Below are 19,032 nucleotides of genomic sequence, written 5' to 3' on the forward strand. Positions count from 1 at the left end.
TGTATTGTCCACATGGACAAGGAAAGAGACAATCATTCTTTTCCTTATTGGTTTTCAATAAATCTACCTTATCCACTGGGAAAATTGCAACTGGTTTTTAGTTTAAGTCTCACATTCTGAGCACTTTGCATGGTATTGCCATTGATTAGCTGTAGTTTCATGGGGAAAGGAAGCAGTTCTCTCTCTACAGGGTCCAGATCTCATTTTTCAATTCTTGATAGTAAACAAAGTAGTGAGGAGGTCTTAATGCTGGGAGAAGGCAGACACTGGAAAAGGCATGCTGTGGAACTTGCTTGTGGTAGTGGCATCCTTGGACTAGTTGGGGAATGTCGAAATAATACATTTGTAGAGATGGGAGAGGACTGGGACATATGAGAATGGCAAGTCCAAGATAATCCCCTTGGGGAAAAATGGAATACTCTAATATTGTCAGTTGGGGGAAATCTCTAATTGACTCAGTTTTGGTTGAATGGATCATAGCTTAAAGGGTTCTATAGATCACTTAATCCACACTTCTTATTTTACATATGAAGACCCCAAGGTTTACTCGTACAAGTACTGATGGGATTGTGATTGTTGCCTCCAGCCCAGCTCAAACCTGAGCTCAAACCTAAGCCTGAGCCCCACAGAAATAATTAATGATGATTCTCACTAGAACAATAAGGAGGCCAGCATATTTAGTAACCACATCACTAGGCTACCATGTGACAGTTATCACAAAACATAACACAGAAAACAGCCAATAAGAATAGTATCAACAGGATGCAGAACAGGACATTGGATCACAAACCTCAATAAATCTTTCCCCCAACATGGTATCTACACAGTTCCCCTTTGCTGTTCTTGGGTGAACTTAGGCTAATTATAATATCATTACCAATACATTAAGGTACTCCTAAATGGCCTTTTCTGTATATATTTTAGGTAAATGCACGTGTAGTTTCACCAAGGCCTTAGAACCTCCCCATGTTAGCAAACTCCTCCTATGAACACAAAATTTCTATATCTTGTGATGTAATAAGCACCATTTACTTTATAAAAATCTTTGTCTTGCTTTGCTGGGCTGCTGACTCCTTCAGAGAACTTGGCCTGTTACTGAGTGCATAAATATCATTAAAAAGCCTTTGCTTGAGTTGGAGACTGTCTGAGCCTGAATTTTTTCAGAGGCAATACCTCAAAAGTATTATGATTTGTCCAGGTCACACAGGAAGTAAATGACAGAGTTAAGATTCAAACCTAGGTCTTCCAAATTTAAGTCTCCTAATCTTTCAACTTTCTCAAATGATTGGAACAGATTTGGGCTGGGCTGAGCTGTGGGCAACAATCAGAATCCCATCTATACCTCCGTGATCCTCAGGTCTTCATATATAAAATAAAAAGTTTGGATTAAGTGACCTATGGAATCCTTTAAGCACTTAAGCTATGTTCCATTTGACCAAAGCTGTATCTAAGGTGAGTCAATAAGAGATTTCCCCCAACTGACAGTATTAGAGTGTTCTATTTTTTTTTTTTTTGCTAAGAGCATTATCTTTGATTTGCTATCTTTCCAATGCACAATAAAGCCCTGTTAAAATGACTATGATGCAGAGATGAATTGTAAATTTTGGGAGATTGTACCAATTTGGAACAGTTTTGATTATAGGCCCAGTAACAAATTATGGATTTGTTGTTGAGAACTAAGTTAATTAAGTTCAAAGAGGATCAAGATGAAATATAATCAAGTCAACTCTACCATTGTTCCAGAATCGGAACTATATGCCAATTTACTCCCCTTACCTTATCACCCTATTTATTATCCCTATAACTTTTTGGATCAAATGAACCTTCCTGTCCCCTATGTATACTACTTTTTCCATTAGAATGGAAGCTTCTTGAAGTCAGACCAATCTTTGCTTTTGTATGTGTTTTCTCTGAATTTGGCATTTGTTAAGCAGTAAATAAATGATTTTCCATTTATTCATTCATTATTCTCAGGACCACAGCAACTTTTGAAAATAATCTAAGAACACCTGTACTGGAGGAGAATGGAATTTAATGAAATCATGGCTTCTTGTAGTATAACCGAAGATAATAATAATTTTGCCTGTTACCAAACTTATTTTCAAGATGGAAGTGCTAAAGCTTCAAAATTATCTTACACAGAACTACATCTAGAATTGATAACAGGGGCTTTATCTCAGGACAAGAAATTTAAAGACTATTATTAGCATTTAATGATTTCCTAAAGAAGAAGGCAAAGGATTTGGTTGTGGGCTAGTGAGGTAGCTATGGTTAAGTTGAACCAAAAACCTGATGATGAGGACAGCCACATTTCAACATCTGGAAGTCCGTAGAACTTACTTTCCTGCTTTGATAGTAAATGAAGTCTGTTTCCTCCTCTGTAAACTGAAGTGGTTGAATTAGGTAGCTCTACTTTCTCTTTCAGCTTGGATGGTATGAGATTTGAGGTCCATTTTATCTCAGTCTCAAATTAAAAGAAGTTGCTTGATCCTTGAGTGAGACATTTACCCTTTTTGATGGTTCAGTTTCTGGGAATATATTGATAATCCTCTGGATTTCTAGTATGATACTTTGAGGATACATGGAAGGAAGGTGAGGGTTGATTTCAAGAACTCTTTAAGATTCCTTCCATTCCATTGACTTCTTGTAGAATAATTATTCTTAATTTTGAGATCATAGATAAAAAGGTAGTAGAACTTTCATTTTACATATGAAGAAACCATGGTCCAAGATTATATGAGTAACAAGTGGCACATCCATGGTTTGAACTCACATTTTATGTTACCTGCTATTCCCCTATTAAAGTTGGTTTAAATAGAAAGATACTCAATGGTCCTCTTTGGGAGATGAATAGGGATAGTATATGTCTCCAGAAAGGGCCTTTTGGTAACCTGGTTTCTCTGTTTCCTCTACAGAATCTTGCCTCAAATATGAGGATGCTTTTAATTCCTAAAATTCAGATCTGACCATATCAATATACCACAGTGGTTTCTTTAGCATGAAATATAAAATCTACTCTTTGACTTTCAAAATCCATCATAATTGGGCACATTTCAACCTTTCCAGTTTTTTTATCCTTTATACCCCTCTAAATAGTCTGTATTCTAGTGACACAGGCCTACTTGCTGATCCTCTAACATGGCATTCCATCTCAGGTATCCATGACCTTTCAATGGCTGCCCTCCATCTTTAGAATGTTTTCCCTCTTCATTTCTGCTTCTTGGCTTCCCTGGGTATCTGCAATACAATTAGATTTCCATCTTTTTGTAAGAGACCTTTCTTCTCCCCTGATAATATCTTCCCTCTGAGATTACCCCCAATTTATCCTGTATAGATATCATTTGTATGGTTGTTTCCATGTTGCTTTCCAGCCATTAGACTATATCATCTTTGATAGCCAGGACTATATTTTCTTTTCCCTTTTTTTTATCCCTAATACTTAGCCCAATGACTAGAACATAATAAGTGCTTAGTAAATGCTTAATGACTTGATTTAGACTGACTTGCCTTGGGCATAGTTGCTAATACTTGTCTAAGATAAAAAAAAAACAAAATCCTAGTTACAGTTGGGTTCTTATATATAAAATTTTGTGGAATTCATACCATCCACAATGATACAGGATGCAGGTATGGCAGAGGATCCTTAAACCATATGGAGGAGTAAGGAGCAGACATTGAAAGGGAAGGATAAAGTCATCGAAGGACAAACTCTGGGATCTACATTCTCTGAGGATTTGGAGAATCTAAAGTTACCAAATATTGGTACATGCCCCGTCTATCATAGCAACAAATCAACCACATAACATAATAAGATGAAGAGTGTTTGAATGAGGTCAACCAGGAGAGTGATGGACCAACTTAAATCATTTGAAGGAACTGAGCATGTTTAATCTAAAGAATATTTAAGGCTATGATAGCTGTGTGCAAGTATTGGAAGTTTTGTCATGGAGAACAGATTCAATTTTTCTCTTTCCTCTCAGGGGATAGAGCCAGGAGCAATGGGTAGAAGTTGCTAAGAGAAAAATTTAGGTTTGTAAACTATAAATTAAATTACACAATTTCCTAGTCATTAGAATTGGAATGGGTCTATTCAAAAGGTCTTCATGCAGAGGGTGGATGACCAACTGATGGGTTTGTTATAATAGTATTTTCTTCTGTGTATAAATTGGACTAGATAACCACTGAGGGTCTCAATTCTCCTATCTCAGATGTCTATGAATCTGTGAATAAAAAAACCTTAGCTTATCCTAGGAGAAAGAGAGAAAATAAAATCTTTTTGAAAAAAGTAACCATGTAAATGGATAAGATCAAATTTAAAAAAAATCATCCTCAGGGTAGGCTGATGTTTGAGGTACTCTTTTCACCAAATAATCACATCAGGAGGCAGAACTTATTAGTTTGGAACTTGCTCTCTTATTCCCAGGGCAAATTCTTTAATTCCTAGCTCTTCTGAGCTGAAATTCTCTCTGCAAAGGTGCTTTGAGGTCTTTGAAAGCCCCTGAATTACAGGCTGCCTGGGTTGCCTAACCTCTGCTGAGCAGACTTAATTAACAAGACTTATGTTCCTAAGAACCACTGAATATTTCTGGTGGGGTTGTGTTTCATATTGTGGCAAATCTTTTGTTGCTTTATATACTGAAGGACAAGGTAACCACATAGTAAATTACATTTTCTTTGGAGTTTAGTTATCAAAGGCTTACTATCTTCCTGGTGACACTCGGTTAGACCTAGAACCTTGCAGAATCAATCCAACATGATGCAATAAATGTTTAACAAGTATCTACTATGCATTAGGCACTATGCTAAACTCAGATTATTGTTATTATTTTTCATCCTTAGTTTTGAGGAGGACCAATGATATCATGAGGGTGATGTCTTGAATTTGTGGTGAATTGGATTTAAGTGAGGAAGAGCATCTCAAAGTCATGTCTAATTTTGTCCTCCAGAGTGAGTCATCGAAGTCCAGCAGCTGTGTATAAACCAATACAACTAGCAATGGTCTTACTAGAGATAAAATTAATTAGAAAGACAGACAGTCCCTGTGCTCCAGAAGCTTACAATCTAACAAGGAGACATTAGATTAAGGAGGCAAGAAATCAGGGTTGGGGAGTGGAGACAAGGGCTTATTTTGTTCTGTAAAGTTAAAACAAGTAGAGCATCAAATGCAAAGCAGAGTGAGTTAAAAGTTTTTGCCTCTTAAAAGAATATGACATTGGGAGGTGTTTGATAGCCTTCCTCCAGAGGGCAGAGGATGCTGAGGGAGGTAGTACTAGTGAAGGAATGAGGTGGTGAATTTAGAAGTGATGGCCTTTTCTGGAGAGTGGTATCATTCCATAAAGTTGAAACTCCTAGGTCAGTCAATCCCAGTTTGGCATGGAGAGGTATCATGGGAAATAACAAGAATAATAAAAAAAACTGGGTTGGAGTGAGAGAATCTTAATTCAAATCCTTCCTTGTCACTATATTGAACTTGATGACTTTGCATAGTTTTATAGTGATTAACTTTATATTTATGCTATATATATATTTTTATATGTACTTTTTGTTTTATCTATTAGAATATAAACTCCTTGAGAATAGAAATTCTTTTATTTCTTTTTTGAACTTGCATGTTTAGTGCCTGGCATCTTATCTTTTCTGATAAGATGTGATTACCAAATGCTTATTGATTGAATGATTAATTGATTGATACATGTGTGACCAAGTCATAACCTCTCTAGGTCTTAGTCTTCTCATCTGTTAAAAGGGGAATTAGATAGCCTTTTATATTTCTTCTAGATCTAAATCTATGATCCAATGATATAAGGATTTTGTTTTCTGAGCTTTTTTTTTTCAGGCATAAAATTGGGCTAAATACTATTTGCATGACTTAATTCATAAGATTGATATTGGGTTTAAATGAAAAAAGATAAGTAAACTACTTTGTAAAGACTATAGACTGGTATTATATAATTGCATTTTTAATTTTCTGCACATTGCTATATAAAAATAAATTGGTAATAATGACATGAGCTGGCGCGGTAACTAGATGGCATAGGGGATGGAGTGTCAATCCTGGAGTTAGGCAGACCTGAATTCAAATGCAGTCAGAAATTTATTATCTTTGTGATCCTGGGCAAGCAACTTAATCTCTATTGCTTCAAAAAAAAGGATAGAGACTAGGTTTGTGGTTTTATTAGAACAGGAAATTCTAAGAGGAGATAACTCTCTCTACCAGTGAAAAATTAGTGGATTCTCAATCAGGGGTTGATTAACTTATCCATGGTCATCCAGTCAGTGTGTTTTAGAAGTAGGACTTGAATCAAGATTTTTTTTTTGGTTCTAAGGTTGGCACTCTGGCCATTATGCCTTTATGTCTTTAAACTTAATTATTTAAGAAGGAAATAGAATTTTGCTTTAAAAAATTCTTCTTTAGTTGTGTTCCTTTCTCTGGATGCTTCTAAATAATGAGGTTTCTACTTTTTGTTCAATAGGATTCCAGGGATAATGACATTTCTTTCTTTTTCATGACTGCTGGGAAGAATATATATTAAGATGTGTGTGTGTGTGTGTGTGTGTGTGTGTGTGTGCACGCACGCTCATACATACACATATGCAGGGAACAACATCTTTCCAAAAATGAGGAAGAAGTTTCCCAACTGCTGATTCCATTGACCTCTTAATGAAGAAAATCTGACATCTATTGTGAGCATCATTGGAACAATTTCTAGTCTGGCAACCATGAAATAAACCCTATTTATGGAGGCACAGTAAGCTTTCTGATATTTAGACATTTTAAAAACAAGGCTCTTATTAAGTCGCAATTTTGTGGGTCTGAATTCTGGTTTTCCTTTATTACTTCTTGCTCTAGTGACAGGTAATGGATATGGATTAGCTTTAGATAGAATATTAAGTCAGAGTAATAATAATATGGATGTAGATAATAATTATACTGGGACTATCCAATACTATGTAGAATTTTAAGGTTTACAAAGTACCTTCAAATATCATTTTACTTTTTAAAGGAAATAGTATTTATGAATTTCTTAGCACAGTGCTAGGCACTTAATAGGTGCTCAATAAATAATGCTCATTCTCTTTTTATCCTCATAATAACTCTATAATTAGTTAGGTATTCTTATTCTTTCCATTTTTGCAGATAAGTAGACAGAATACTCAAGTAGATAGAATTTTAGGGATTTGTCCAGGATCACACAGCCAGGTGGTGGTTGATGAGTTATATTTACTCAGATTTATCTGACTCTTGTTCCAACACTCCAACCATTGCACCACCTAGCTACCTGTAAAGTAGATTGCTGATGAGCTGCTATATCCTGAGTACTCAGGATATAGCAGCTCATCAGCAATCTATTTCTAAGAAACAGTGGTTCTTCATGTGTTAATTTTCCAGACACTTCTTGATGTGGTACTCTGGACTATTTCTTGCCATAGGGGAAGTCTTTCCAGAGTACACTTATGACAACTAGATAAGGGGGTAAAAAAATAAAATGAAAATAAATCTCTGCAGGCTCTGGGGACCATATGATTTTCATTAAATACCAGCTGGAAGCCTATTAAAAGAATAGGGGTTGCTCAAAGGATGCTTCACATTCAGAAGAGGAAAATAAAATGAGAGATGAATTCCAAAAAAAGTAGGGCAACATTAACACCTTCTTGGGGATAAAATGCTTATCATCATTTAGATTGTTTGCTTTCCCAGGGTACAAAGATACTATAATCATTTCTTGTTCCCATTAGATTTGTATGAATCCTCATTGACACAGTGGTCCTGTTACTTTACTTATAAGGAATGTTTTGACTTGTATTGATTCCCAAGTTTTTTTTTCACACAGTCCATTTGAGAGACCCAAATGCTCTGGTGCCTTTTAAAATGTGCTGCTTGTGTTTATATTTAAATTATTAAATTTATTTAACTAAGACTGATCATTTTCCATTTTTCAATATACATTTAAGTAGAAAGTCCAATATTTACTGCTTTTCCTCTAGTGATTTTTTTTGTTTGAGTTCTGACTCATGCATTTCCCTTCCATCTATAATACATTTTTCACAAGAATATAAATATATGTAGAAATAAGTGTTTTAAGATGGACAACATTATCAGCTTAGTAGAACACATCTGTTTAACTAAAATACCTTATGCAGAACAGGTTTTTCCTATTCTTATTGGGCCTTTTAAAAAATCAATGACAACAATGATTCATATATGGAAATGACATGTTAGGACATATTCTCTTGCAGTGGCAAACACATCACTTACATGATGGTAATGAGAAGAGATTCTCAAAAGCCTCATTTCAAAGCTAAAACAATTTAAAATAATTTCTTACCTTGATTAGAACTAGTTGAAGTTTTAAAAAACAATGCTGCCTGGGAAGAACACAACAAGCTTGTTCAGAGGCTGTGCTTTTAAAAGCACAAAGGAAAGTGAAGATTTTGAGACTTTACAGTTGACCTGTTCACTGTAGGCAGCCAATTCTTTAAGCCAAAAAAGACCTACAAAAGAAAAATATGTACATTTATTAGATATTATTTACATCATTATATTTTTAATTATATGTGTGAGCAAGCTAGTGCTGGGTCAAGCAAATTTTGGTCTCCATTGCTTCAGTGTTTGGACAGTGCTGGAATATTGGAAAATGTCACTGAGGTTTTGCAGGAGTGGCTATCTTGGTATTCTAAAATCTGTTAACAACTGGACCACTCCAGTGAGGAAATTATGTTTTAAACTTTTTACATTAGAAAACTTCCTTTTGATAGTGATAGGAGTGATTTATTAAGAAGAAAATGCATAATTCTGAGCACTCAAGAAAAGCAGAAGTGGGTAGTAAATTTTGCCTCAAATAATGTTTATCTGTGTAAAGTACTCGCCACTTTACTTCAGTGTGGGAAAGTGGTTCACAAGGCGAAAAATATATACAAGTGACAATGTCTTTTGCTACCATATTCCCTTAGGTATGATCATGGTTTTTCAGTTTGCCAAGTATTATTGTCAATGTGATTATTGTTGTTATTTGTTCTCAAAGAGGACCATGAACTCAGGGAGGTGATGCTATGACATACAAGTGAATTGGATTTGAGTGTGGGAAGATTGTATAAGGTCATCTGTCTTACTTTCCTCTCCAGAGCCATCTGAGTCTATTAGCAAGATGTAGATCAAGATGACTGGAGATGACCCTGGATTCAGTGCAAGACCTGGGCCTTTTAAAGCTAAGGTCTTTAGCAGGTCTCTGATTGAGGTCATACCTAAGAGAAATGATTATTTCTCTACTGTATTAATAACTGATTATTGAATCATAACTAAAGTTTCCTCTCTTCTATTTCCTCATCTAGAAATGAACTAGTGTGGGACATCCTGCTCAAAAACTTACCTAGATTAAAATCTAATCAAAAATAGTAAACGAAATTATAAGTTTAGGTCAATGAATGGATTTGTTTTTGCTCATTGTGTTTGCTCAAACAAGTCTAGGAAAATGTTGATTTTTCCTTTTGTCAGACAGGTGAATGATTAAGTCTTTTTGAGCAAGATTTGGGTGATCCAAATGATATACTCCCCAAGCCCCCATTATAATATCTCTTCCATTACAATATTCATTCCCTCCCAATAATTGTTAACCAATTAGAATTGATTGCCCATTCTTCTAAGCACCCACTCTTCTAAGATCATGAGTCCAACACCTTAAGGTGATTTTGGTATTTAAGAATGCTACTGACATCTTTTTTTAATAACATGCTAGTCTTATATATAAAATGATTGAATTACCAGAAATGATGTCTCTCAAATTTTTTAACTGTTACAAATTTTAGACCTTAGAAGTCATCTAGTTTAAACCCATCATCTAACTGTTAAATCCAAGATCACATCACTAGGTATTGGCTCATATTCGAAGGCTTTTCCCACCAAGCCGTATATCCTTTTCATAACCTTTCTTAAGGAAGATTACTGTGAGGCCTTCAGGAGCTCTTTCACACACAAAGTACACCCAGCATACTTTTAGTAACATGTATTTTAACTGTCTTAAACCACTATCTAAAAATACAGGTTAAAATAAAGCATGGCCTTTATTTAGCAAGATATTATAATACAAGGTAAGTGGTATCCATTTTTTGAAGCAAGATGGTTGGATTTGGCTGCAGTTCAAAGAGAAGATCTGCTTCTTAAATTTTGAGAATGACAATTTGAATATAGTATTTGTAATTAGGAAATACTTTATTTCATGTGCATTCAGGTACTGAATTCATTTCTTGTGGGAAAAACCTCATAGAATCTATGTATATTCATTGTCAGGTTTTCAGAAAGTCAAACATGAATCCCAGTTTACAGTTAAAAAAGAACAGCTGGCTTTCATACACACACATTCACTGAAAGCAAAGATGATTTTGCTACCTGGTAACTAAATGATCTGAGTCATTCATAACTAGCTTCTGGTTCAATGATATAGAATATTTGTGTGAAAAAATAAAAATTTAAAAGTCTGTTAAAAAGAATTTTCCTTTTTTTCTCCCTGAGAAGTCAGTGATTTGTGGCATCAATCAATGAATCAGAGAATTAACCTGTATTAAATACCCACTATGTACCATGTACAATCATGTACATATCAAGGGCTGAGGATATAAAATAAGGTAAGACAGTTCCTGCTCTCACAAAGCTTACAGTCTAATGGGGAGACAACATATAAGCAACAAGGTACAAACAAGTTATAGACCAGATGAATTAATGAGCTATGCTTAAATCCAAGGAAACACTAATGTAAAGGTGTAATAACCCATTTGTGTAAGTGACATCATCATGTTTGTCCAAAACAGTTTTGTCAGAATAACCCAGGTGATCTTCTTCCAAAATAATACCTCCACAACTTTCTACTCTTTTACTTCATCATCATATGAAAGTGACCTTGAGTTCTCAAAGGCTATGCTAGTAGAGCATAATCTCTGACATGTCCAATCCATAATTTTGGCTTTAAGAATATCCTGGTTACAGACTGAATCATCTGTTTGAGAACAACATAACTAAGGAAAGGCTCATCATCATTATGCTTGCCATATGCTTGCACAAGTGGATGATGGCCACAAAGGAAAGCAAAAGATGCAAAGTACAATAGAGGAAAGAGCATTGGAATGGAAGGCATGAAAACTTGAATTCAAATCCTGCCTCTGCTTCCTTTTTTTATTTAGTATTTTATTTTCCCCAATTACATGTAAAACAATTTTTAATATTTGTTTCTAAAATTGAGTTTCAAATTTTCTCTCTTCATCTCATTGAGAAAGCAAGTAATTTGATATAGGTTGTATGTGTGTAGTCATGCAAATCATATCTACATATTAGTCTTATTACTAATTACTATTATTACTATTACATTATTACTAAATACTGCTAATAATTACATATTACTAATAAAAAAGACTAAAATTTAAAAGAAAACAGAAAAAATAAAGTATAGAAAGTGCTTTGATATGTATTTAGATTCTATTAATTCTTTCTCTGGGAATGGATAGCATTTTTCATCATAAATCTTTCAGTTGTCTTGGATCACCATATTGCTGAGAATAGCTAAATCATTCCCAGTTGATCATCTTATAATTTTTCCATTACCATGTTCAATTTTCTCCTGATGATGCTACTCATTTCACTTTGTATCAGTTCATGTAAATCTTTCCATTTCTTCAGATTCTGACTAGTTGTGAGAAAGTCATTCTTATTCATCTTTATGTTTCAGTTTCCTCACCTGCAAAATGACTTTTAAAGTCTCTTCCAATTCTAAACCAATGATCCTAAGAATTACATAGATTTTTTTAACCATCTAAAAACATTAACTTTATGCAAAAACTTTCTCCATCAATCAATGAACTATAAGAATTCACACACACACATATTGACAAACTCTTGATAAAAACAAAATTACTCAAGGATGGCTCATAAATGCCAAACAAAGGAAGTGACAGAGTTGATTTCATTATTCACAGACAAGAAGAAGCAAACGTTATTCATGGAGCATTAGGTCAACTTATTATACAGGACTCATTTTTAGCATAAGATAAAAGATCACCATCAGGATAGCTGGAGTGTAAGAGTTAATTTCTATGGCAAAGGATGAAAAGATAGAGAAATTTTAGGAAGAACTAAAAAGAGATTTATGAAACCAAGTCAATGAATACATTGATACTAGGTGACTTCAGTAAAAAAAAAAGTTGGTACAAGAAAAGAAGCAAAAATAAGATCTGCTGAGAATAAAATTTCGGTTTGAAAAATAAAAAGGAGCAGTTTTCAGGGGTCTCACATGTGCATATAATGAATATTTTATTTAAGAAGCGATTAGACTGTCTATACACAGACAGTTCTGAACAAGATTACTAAAGAAAAGAAATGATTATACCTTGATTAACACGAAAAAGCTGATTGCTGATATAAAAGTCATATTCAAATCATCACTTTGTGTACAGTCAGACCAACAACAAGTTAGTAAAAACAGAATAAATAATCATCAAATTAGAATAAAGTCCCAAGATCAGAAGATAATATGTGTAATTCTAAGGATCTCAACTTGACCTAATAAGTCATCAGTGAACCAAGCTGGGAAGCAACAAAAGGCAAAGACATTGACCTGAATCATCTCTACTTCCAGAAAAAAAATTGAATATAAATAAATTGTTACAATGGAGATGCCAAAAATCATAGAAACTATTTATGGTAAACAAGTGGAAAGAAAAGGCAACTCCAGGCAACACCATTTTTGGATACAAAGTCATCTTTAAAACAATATGGAAAATAATAATATATTTTGCATATCACTTCTGAGATTTTTGTGAGGGATTTATAAAAATTAAACACCCAGACCTTAATGTTATTTATCTTAATTGTTTCTCAAAAAGAAAAGTACACAGCTAGAAAGGCAGCTAAGTAGCACAGTGGATGGAGTGTAAGGCATTGGAATCAGGAAATCCTAGGTTCAAATCTGTCTTCAGACACTTATTAGGTATGTAACCCTAGGGAAGTCACAACCCTATTTGCCCCAGTTTCCTGGGGCATCTATAAAATGATCTGAAGAAGGAAATGGCACACCATTCCAATATTTTTGCTAACATATTCAACTTCTAAATAATAAAAATAGCTAGCATTAATATAGAGTTTTTTAATAGATAAAAAGTTGGATGAGTTTGCTTGTGACAAAGGAGTAGTAATAATAATAGTGCAAAAAATTGATCTTTAGAACTGAAATTGACCTTTGAAGCCATTTAATACAGCATCATTTTACAGATGAGAAAACAGAGATCAAGGGAAGTATAGTGATGTACTTGAGATCATTTAGAGAGTAAGTAATTGAGCCAGGATTTAAACTCATAATCTACACTGCAAATCCAGCATATATACTGCCAGTGGTCATTGGTGACCATTATGGCGGCCATTATGGTCAGTCCAACCTTAGTGAAATCATATTTAGGTTTATAGTATTTAGAACTGAAAGGGTTTTAGAGAAGAACTTGATCTCACAATCCAAATTAATGTGAAAGAATAATTTTTTTGCATTACAAAAGACCAGTCAAATGAGGTAGCATATGTAAATAGCTTTGCAAACCTTACAATGCTATATAAATGCAAGCTATTATTCTGAAAAAATATTTATTTAAATCACAAAAGGATTCCTTGTAATGTTCCCAGCCTGATGAAATAGCGAAGTGGATTTGGAGTGAATAATCTTGGATGTAAACCTTGGTTCTATTATTTATTCCCTCTGTGAACTAGTGCAAGTCTCTTAACCCTTAGTTTCTTTATTAAATGAAGATATTGGCCCTTTTTAAGACACCTCTTTAAGGGTCTTTTGCCTAATCCTAAATAGAATCTCCCTGCATGCATTTGACATGGAATTTTATATTTTTTCATTAAAGCTTTTTATTTTTGAAACATCTGCATAGATAATTTTCAACATTCACCCTTGCAAAACCTTTTGTTCCAAATTTTTTCTCTCTCTTCCCCCCATTTCCTCCCTAGATAGCAAGTAATCCAACATATGTTAAACATGTACAAATCTTTTATACATATTTCCACAATTATCATGCTGCACAAGAAAAATCAGATCAAAAAGGAAAAAAAATGAGAAAGAAAACAAAATTTGAGCAAACAACAAGAGTTAAAATACTATGTAGAACTCAGTTCCTACAGTCCTCTCTCTGAGTGACATGCATAATTTTATTAATAAAAATCTAATGTATATGTACATTTTCAAAAGCAATTTACTATGTAAAACATGATGAACCTGCAATGTATTATTATATTATTATGTTTCAGCCAGTGGTTTTAATAAAGGTGAGCAACTGCACAATGTAGAAACTCCTTTCACTAATATGCATTCAACTTATCTATAATTTATTTATTTATTTTTATTTTTTTATCTTTAATTTATCATCTTTGAGAATTACCCCAAGTGCATTGAAAAGCTGTCAAGTTGCATGCATCCTGCATATAATGCAGGCAGAATGAACAAAAATTTTTTTTGACTTCAAGGTTGGCCCTCTACTATTCCATGCTGTCTGTCAATGTATTATTATAAAACCCTTATACAAAGGGTGTCTTATAAAAGCAGGTTTTGATCATTGTGAATCATACTCATCCATTAACTTATCAGGGAAAGGTGAGGTAGGAGGGTGACAAAGTAGAATAAAAATTGGCTACCCCTACTACCACTACACATAATAATTCATATTTTACAAATCACTTTAATTCAACAAGCATTTATTAAGTATATGCCACATTCTAGGTACTGTGCTATAAAGACAACAATGAAACCTCAAGGAGCCTTCAAGAAGCCTCTATTTCTATTTCTATTTCTATTCTATTTCATGATATTTCCCCATAACTGTTATCAATTTGTCCTCACAACAATCCTCTGAGCTAAGTGGGAACAGAATAAATCCTCCCATTTTATAGATAAAGAAAAAGATTAACAAAGAATTATGTGACCTATTCAAGGTTACCCAGGAAATTAGTGGGGAAGGCAAGCTTAAAATCCAGAGTTCCTAATTCTTCATATACTACTCAGTTACATTTTGTATTAACCTTGGGTGAGTAATTAATACTAATAAAAGTAATTGAGTATTTTACTGTTTTCAAAAGTCAAAACATTTTCAACTATAGTTATTTTTATTATCCACAGGAATACAACCACTATGCCATGCTATGGCATTTGTTATTTGTTAAGCATGTTAACATAAAACAAAATCTGTTTCTTCTGAATGAAAGAAAGAATACTTTGGTCAGACCCAAGGTAAGTCTTGAGATCACTCAAAACCTCCCTGGATCTGGTATGTGTATGACATGCATAAATATCATCACTTCTGCTAATTGAGTGAAGATCATTTTAGTCCAAATAATTATTTTCTATAGAAGAATACAAGACAGAAATGTTGTATTCGTCAAGACATTAAAAATCATACATAGAACTATTCCCTTCAGTCACTGAGCTAAAAAAACTAATTAAACACACTTGTGAGCAATGAGACTTCTGATTCCTCTCAAGTCATTAGGCCCATTACATTTTTCATTCTTACAGTTAGAGAATGGTGAAAGTTGGAAGGGACCTTAGAGATCTTGTACTTCAGTTCCCTCAATTCATTTGCATGGAAGAAGTCACAGAATGGGTCTGATACATTTTTCCCCTAATGCTGCCCTGCAACAAGCAAGGTCTCTGAGGTGTGTAAGAAATTTGTTCCTGTGACTCCAAGATTAAATTACTATAATTGTTTGGAATCTGTGCAATTGAACATGATTTTAATGTGACAGGGCTGGCTCTCCTGAATATAAATGTAAAAGTTTTTGTTAATAATAATTATTATCATGACTTGTAATACCAACATTAAAATATGGCTTTTAAGAACAAACACTAAAGAAAATATCTTTTGTAGAAGGATGCAGTGATACAACCACATCTCCTCACTCTTTTCACCTGCATTAGTGATTGAAAAAGCAAATGGAATTGCTTTGGGTGTATGTAAGTTGATTTTCTAGGTTCTCCACCTTTTATTCATTCCAAGAAGGTGAAATATAGGGATCACTAAGGAGACCCCCCCAGCCCAGTTTTTGTGCCTAGTAACTAAAATCTAAACTTAAAGAAACAGCAAGGTATAAATGATTAATAAATTATATTATTATTGTAAAACATAGATTTTTTTGCAGTTAATAGCAGTTCATGAAAACAGTTTATTAAGGCATTGTTATAATATGGTATAGCAGGTTTGGAGCTAAGAAAAACCTAGATTTTAAACCTATTTAACTTGCTCTCTCTCTCTCTCTCTCTCTCTCTCTCTCTCTCTCTCTGTGTGTGTGTGTGTGTGTGTGTGTGTGTGTGTGTGTGTGTGTGTGTGTGTGTTGAGGGGGTAGTGGAGGAGATGGCAGGGGCAAAGAGCAAGGGAAGGAGGATGAGAGTTAACAAAACCTCTCTCAATCTAGAAACATTTGCCAGATGAATATCTACTTGGGTTATTCTGGGGGAAAAAAATCTCTTTTTTAGGGTGGGACTCTCTTGCAACAGAATTTCTCTGCTCTAAAAATACCATTCCTCCCCCCCCCCCCCCAGTTCTTGCCTTGCCTCTCCTTTTCCTTGATGAAAAATTCCAACGTATTAGCTAATTGACATTGTCTTGTCTATGACAGAAGAGAAAAATGTTCATATAAGACATAGGGAGACCCTGTCTTACTAACAAAACATTCAGCATTTCCAAACAGCACTATGGAACACCCCAGGTACACCTGCACCAAGCTTGGAGGCAAAACAAAAACCTGGGTGATTGTTTGGACATCGGATATATTTATAGAGGGAAACTTTCAAATGACGTGCCCTCCCTTTTCTTCTCCTATTGTGCTTCAAGATTACCTCATCAAAAAGCCAGAACCCCTCTATTGGTTAAATAATGGCTACATTTATCTTTTCTGGAGATTGAGTTGTAGCTTTGTCTATTGGATATGATTCCAATATAATTTGATTATTTCTCCCTTGCTAGTCCAAATGCCCCTAGCTCACTAGCCCCTAGTGAGTTGAGATCAACTCATTTGGCCTTCCTTAGTGTGAGTTAAAAGGTGCTATACAGAGGACTATGGTTTTTTAAAGTGAAAATTTATTATTAACTGGCTTGCTTCTTTTGTGGAAATCTTTAAGGTGTACACTTAGTGCTAGAAATAAGGTCTTCTAGTTCAATTCTCGTAATTGTATAGATAAAGGAACTGAGAGTCAAAGAATTGAAGTGACTTGACACAGATCACACTAGTCTTAAATATGGCTGTTAACTTTCTTTCCCAAAGAGATTTTAAATGATAGAGTTAGAATTTCAGTTCTCTTCTTCTGATTTTACAGCCAATACTTTTTTCCAGTGGTACCAAACTATCTCCTGTCTCAAAGAATCATTACAGATGACTAAATTTACACAGCTCATAAATCTCAAAAGACAAGTATGAAAGACTAAATATAGACATTCTAACAGTACCACACACGAGTCACTCTGATATGTATACTTTGGAGCAATATAATTTCAATTGCCATATATGTTTCATGATGTCAAGTTTTGCCTTTATACTTAATGGATTTGTCACTGGTGTGATGAGATAATAATAACCATAGAATTTTATAAAAGTTTTAGCATTTGTAAAGAACTTTACATATATGATAGGTTGAATAAAGAACCATCTATAGAGCCAGAAAGAAAGAACTGGATTCAAATTCTGCCCTGATACACATTGACAGACAGTATAACTTTGCAAAGGCCATTTAATTGCTCAATAATTTAGATAACTGTCCAAGGGGCACAAAAGGGATCTACCAGCATTAAAATAAAGAATTTCTTCATTTGAGAATATTCTATACTAATGTATGTAACCTAGTATAATCTCTGTCCCTTACATATATCATCTCATTTGATTTTCAGATCAACATTGTGATGAAGGCAACATTTTAATCCTTATTTTATATATGAGAAACAGATAATTATGTGTTTTATAAATTTCACATTTAATAGTGTGGCTAATCCCTCCATCAATGCAAAGGTTCAAGAGAAGCTATTTGATCTGTTCAGAGATACACAGCTTAGTAAAATACCTAATGTATTCTCTGAATTCAGGTCTTTTTATTCTAAGTTTGGCAATCAAACATTATCCTGTTTCCATCTCAGTTCCCCAATCGTCAATTAGAAGAGAAATAATTGTGGAAAGAGGGCCTACCTTCCTCCTCATCATCACAAAATGCTAATTAATTGCCACCAACAGATAGATAGACACAGGATCTTTGGAGTTACAGTATTCTTCCTTTCCTCAGACTAATATATGGGGAAGCAACTTTTGGGGAAAAAGGGACAGTCATCCCTACCAACTACTCATCAACTGCCATATACAGGATAGTAATAAAGCAGAAAGGTATCTATCTTGAGAGATAGATAGGAGGCAATATGTGCCAGGCAATTGAAACCATCACCACTGCCTTAACTACCATCTCCTTTTAGACTCTGAGGAAGGCAGCCCCCACAACCGAAGAGCCCTGGGATTACTGACATTTAATAATGATGTTAAGAAAAGACATTATCAATTACTTTGCTGCTGCACTATAAGAACCATAGGAATTTTCCATTTGACTGCAGTCGAAACCTTTAATATCTGTGGTTTCTGTCTTTATATTTGTAAACTCTCTGGGTACTGATGGAACTTTTCTTCACTTGAGACTGGCTAGACTTTAGAGAGAAGACACTGCATCGTTACCAATACTATTAGAAAATTTTCCAGCTTTGCAAGTCATTGCATGCTCTTGCTATAGTCTTTGAGAGCTTAGTGTCATATTCATTCTCTTGCATTTTTATTTCTATTCCTAGCACTTAGCATGCTTTTACATAGTAAATGCATAATAAATGCCTCATTGATTTGTTCCAAACTACTACCTGAATCCAATACACCCATAAAAATAAGATCATATATCTGATGACAGAAACCTATAAGAAGAAGCTATGAGAAGGAAGAGGAAAGAGTGAGGGCCCAAGTTTCTAAAGGAAAAGAGCATTTTTTAA

The 19,032-nt window shown here is 34.4% G+C and overlaps 1 protein-coding gene across 2 annotated transcripts in view; it reads right to left on the bottom strand.

Annotated features, from left to right (window-relative positions):
• HTR1E (5-hydroxytryptamine receptor 1E) overlaps positions 1 to 19,032 on the bottom strand; it is an 85,148-nt gene that overhangs the window by 55,241 nt on the left and 10,875 nt on the right. For both annotated transcript variants that reach the window (XM_031964552.1, XM_031964553.1), the window contains one exon: positions 8,328 to 8,493. The gene's annotated coding sequence lies outside the window, so the exon portion shown is untranslated. The remainder of the gene's footprint in view (positions 1 to 8,327; positions 8,494 to 19,032) is intronic.

This window comes from Sarcophilus harrisii, chromosome 4 (assembly GCF_902635505.1).
Source record: "Sarcophilus harrisii chromosome 4, mSarHar1.11, whole genome shotgun sequence".
NCBI classification, from domain to species: Eukaryota; Metazoa; Chordata; class Mammalia; order Dasyuromorphia; family Dasyuridae; genus Sarcophilus; species Sarcophilus harrisii.